The sequence below is a fragment of the Selaginella moellendorffii genome, unplaced genomic scaffold (assembly GCF_000143415.4).
Source record: "Selaginella moellendorffii unplaced genomic scaffold, v1.0 SELMOscaffold_470, whole genome shotgun sequence".
Taxonomy (NCBI): Eukaryota; Viridiplantae; Streptophyta; class Lycopodiopsida; order Selaginellales; family Selaginellaceae; genus Selaginella; species Selaginella moellendorffii.
The window spans coordinates 1-4,834 of NW_003314725.1; the positions used below are offsets into that span (position 1 = coordinate 1).

General features: G+C 56.6%; 1 pseudogene; it reads right to left on the reverse strand.

The window, feature by feature from the left end:
* Positions 1-2,840: 2,840 nt before the first annotated feature.
* Positions 2,841-2,959, reverse strand: LOC112344021 (annotated as a pseudogene).
* Between the last annotated feature and the right edge of the window lie 1,875 nt (positions 2,960-4,834).

Here is a 4,834-nt window from a genome sequence, read left to right on the forward strand (position 1 = left end):
AGGGTAGATGTCTAGAGCATCACTTCCCCGGCTGGAAGCACCAGCTAAGCCCCCATGCGACTGAGCTCACCCACGTTCAAACACGAGGGAATTTTGCCCGCCCGGATCCGGACTCAACGGTTACAGCACAGCAAGGGGTGTGTGCTTGGGAGGGGGTGCGAACACCCCACTGCCCCAAAACACACACAAAAGCGAGAGGCTAGCCCGAGCTGTGGCGCACCACACATGTTGGTCGTCCGAGTCTCCCGGTTCTGCCGGAGCATTGGCCAGGACCCGTCACAAGCACATGTGTTGCACCACAGCAATAGGTGTGCAGCCCTCTACCAAAGGCACACACCACCCCACATCAGGAGGATTAACTGCCAGCCAGCCCACCACCACCGCACGCAAAGATCCGAGTCTCCCGGCTTTCACCAGGACCCGTCCCAATGCGCATTGTGGTGGCGAGCAGGGAGTGTGATGTTGCAGGTAGCAAAAGCAGAGCCACGAGCCAAAGCCAGAAGCCAAAGCCCACTTTGAGCTCGCCCCGCACGCAGTATACCACGTGAAGAGCACTCGCTCGCCCGGATTCGGACCCGGACTCGGACTCCGAGTTCAACTCGGACTCCACCTCGGCTACCCGACCTCCAACACCCACACTATCCCTACTATACTTTTGGAACCCCCCACAGCCCCCCCCCCCTGGGAGACACACGCTTTGGGCTTTCACCCCACAGCATGTATTAGTGTTCGGGCTTAGAATCTGGAAGTGCTGCGACTTCTGCAACATCAACAATGAAAAAGTGGTCATTTTTTCTTACTTTTTTTTTCCGAGTGTCACGAGACGACTCCTAGGAGCGGATGACACGTGGCACACTGTTCATGCCATGTAACATGTGCCGTTTTTAGTGGTTTTTCAACGTAAGAGTCACGTGACATATTTCGAGCTTGGTGTCATGGTAGTAAATGTAGTGTTGCCAACTCATATTTCGGCTAAAGTTGGATGTTTTTGAGTTGTTTTTTTTCGTAGTAACTTATATCGCCACGTGTTATTCCACGTGCTCTAAAGATGGCACACTGGCTCAATGTATGGAACGCAACACTATGCCATGTGCAAGCGTAGGGTTTAGGGTTTAGGGTAGGGTAGGGTTTGCCACGTGGCATACATTTTGAGCAATTTATATGCCATGAGCTATACCTTTTAGAAGGTGGCATTCAGACGGATGGTTTGGATGAGGTGGCATGCCACGTGGCATACTTTTATGTACTTATAGCATGCCACGTGCCAAACCCTTGGAGAGGTGGCATCTTGGAGGTTGCATGCCACGTGGTAAACCCTTGGAGAGGTGGTACCTATGGATGCCACATGGCAAACCCTTGGAAAGATGGCATCTTCGAGGTTGCATGCCATGTGACAAACCCTTGGAGAGGTGGTACCTATGGATGCCACGTGGTAAACCTTTGGAAAGGTGCATCTTGGAGGTTGCATGCCACGTGGCAAACCTTTGGAAAGGTGCATCTTGGAGGTTGCATGCCACGTGACAAACCCTTGGAGAGGTGGTACCTATGGATGCCACGTGGCAAACCCTTGGAAAGGTGGCATCTTGGAGGTTGCATGCCACGTGACATAACATTGGAAAATACCTCTTCTGCACTTGTATGCCACGTGGCATACCTTAGGCCCCGGACATGTCCGGGCCCAGATATGTGGGTCCCCAGACATGTCGGGCCCCAGATATATCCGGGCCCCGGATATGTCGGGCACCCGATATGTCGGGCCCCGGACATGTCGGGCACCCAGAGATATCGGGCCCCGGACATGTCCGGCCCCGGACATGTCAGGCCCTGGATATATCCGGGCCCGGACATGTCTGGCCCCGGACATGTCAGGCACCCGATATGTCGGGCCCCAGACATGTCGGGCCCCGGATATATCCGGGCCCCAATATGTCCGGCCCTGGACATGTCGGGCCCCGGATATATCCGGGCCCGGACATGTCCGGCCCCGGACATGTCGGGCACCCGGACATGTCAGGCCCCGGATATATCCGGGCCCGGACATGTCTGGCCCCGGACATGTCAGGCACCCGATATGTCGGGCCCCGGACATGTCGGGCCCCGGACATGTCGGGCCCCGGATATATCCGGGCCCCAATATGTCCGGCCCTGGACATGTCGGGCCCCGGATATATCCGGGCCCGGACATGTCCGGCCCCGGACATGTCGGGCACCCGGACATGTCAGGCCCCGGATATATCCGGGCCCGGACATGTCTGGCCCCGGACATGTCGGGCACCCGATATGTCGGGTCCCCGACATGTCCGGCCCTGGATGTGTCTAGCCCTGGATATATCCGAGTTTTATTTTGACACGTGGCATGGTCTTTGGTTTGATCTCATAGAGTTTTATTGTTTTCAATGTGTGCCACATTGACACGTGGCATGCCCTTTGGTTTGTTCTCATAGAGTTTTATGGTTTTCAATGTGTGCCACATTGACACGTGGCATGTGCTTTGGTTTGTTCTGAGTTTTATGGTTTTCAATGTGTCACATTGACACGTGGCATGCCCTTTGGCTTGTTCTCATAGTTAGAGTTTAGTGTCCTTGACCTTGTATGCCACGTGACACACATATGTTTGGACTTGCTTGCCATGCCACGTGGTGACAATCACCAACACATTATTTCTAACTTATATCCTAGTTAATAACTAGCTAACGACACAATTTGGCAAATACACCTTACATTCACAATTGTAAGTAGTATTTAAAGACCATACACTTATATGCTATGGAAAAATACTCAAAGTTTATATATTAAAACAGTGATCTTACAAAAATAAATGACTTGTAAGGAAAAAAAAAAGAGGGGGTCACTTGGACTTCCCGGGTGGTCACCCAGCCCAGTACTATTCGAGCCCAGGGACGCTTAACTTTGGAGGTCTAATGGGATCCAGTGCCATAGTCACGGTTTGAACCCACTCTGAAATATTTCACACTCCCCCTACTCTTATAGTGGGGCAGCTGATCCAAAGCTGCAGTGTACCTCCACAATCCCGTGTTCTTTTTGGGTGCCAAAAAACCTGCGGGACGTGTGGTATCTCCCCAACAATTCACGAAGACCGTGTTTTGGGCCCCAAAATGCACGCTGCGAAATGCGGGGTACCTCCCCAACTTTTCGTGAAAATCACGCGTTTTGGGCCCAAAAAAGCCCGCGGAACACATGGTACCTTCCCAACTTTTCGCGAAAAATCGCGCGTTTTGGGCCCCAAAACGCGCCCCGCGAAATGCGGGGTACCTCCCCAACTTTTCGCGAAAAATCGCGCGTTTTGGGCCCCAAAACGCGCCCGGCGAAATGCGGGGTACCTCCCCAACTTTTCGTGAAAATCGCGCGTTTTGGGCCCCAAAAAAAGCCCGCGGAACACGTGGTACCTTCCCAACTTTTCGCGAAAAATCGCGCGTTTTGGGCCCCAAAACGCGCCCCGCGAAATGCGGGGTACCTCCCCAACTTTTCGTGAAAATCGCGCGTTTTGGGCCCCAAAAAAAGCCCGCGGAACACGTGGTACCTTCCCAACTTTTCGCGAAAAATCGCGCGTTTTGGGCCCCAGACATTCCGGGCCACTTTTTTTTCCCCTCCCCCCGCCTTTCGTGCCACGTGGCAGGCGGGCAGGGCCTTCCCCCCCTCCCTCACACGCACGCAGGCTGAGGCTTCTCCGCGCGGTTTGGGCCCGGGAGAGTCCTCCCCCCTTCCTCCCTCCGTCGCACGGCAGGTGGGGGCCCCTCCCCTTTCCCGCCGCGTGACGCTGGCCCTTGCCAAGCAGCCGTGCCACCCCCGAGGCTCGCCTCCCTTGGAAGCCCGGAGGACCACACTGCTGCCTCCCTCCCCCTCGCCCGACAGGCGTGCGGATGTGGTCCCAAGGCCATGCCCATGGACCGCACAGCACGACTCTGCCAAACGCTGGAGTGGGTGCCAGGGAAGCCACGCCGAGGCTCTCCGCAGCCGAGAACCCTTGCACAACCCCACCCCCCATCAATACTGGGGAGGCCCCCCCCACGCCACCGGCCAAAGGCCACGAGCACTCACACATGCGACACTGCCTAGGCATCCCACGTCGGGAGTTCCGCGTCTGGATCGCCGATCGGGTAACACCTGGACGGATGCTGCACGTGCTTGCCACCAGAGCAGCTGAGCACCGTTTCCTTCGGCCGGTGGGCACGGGAAGCCCACAAGGTGAGGCACACAAGGGGAGCCATCGAAGCGCCACGACGTGACCCTGGCAAGCGAGCCAACTCTCGTTTGTATGGGAAGCAGAGCTGGGCAGCCGCAGTTCAACCCCAGCTGCCCGAGAGCCTCCACTCCCCACCCATCATCCTACAGGTAAGAAAGTCCCTCCTCTTTCTGGGACAAAAGCTTTTGGCTATTTGTCCCAGTCCGAGTTCAAGCTTGAGCGTGAGCAGGAGCCAAGTCCAAACGCGAGCCCGAGCAAAAGCCCGAGTACGTGCTCGAGCCTGACTTCAAGCCCAAGTCCAAGCAGGCAGGAGCCCGCACGTGCCCTGGAAGTCCAGCAGGGGGTGTGGAGCCGGGCACCCGAGGTCTGACCTCGGCTGCCCACACTCCCATCCCCCACTATCCTTCCGGTGCTCACGGCCTACCACGCCCCAGGGAGACAAGCGCTTTGGGCTTTCACCCCCACGTGTCCATGTCCGAGCCGGAACCCGAGTCCGAGATGGAGCCCGAGTCCGACCCTGACATGGTGCACGCGGGGAAGAGCCCAGCAGCAGCCCGCACATGCACTGGAAGTCCAGCTTGGGGGTGTGGAGCTGGGCACCCGAAGGTCTAGCCTCGGCTGCCCAACACT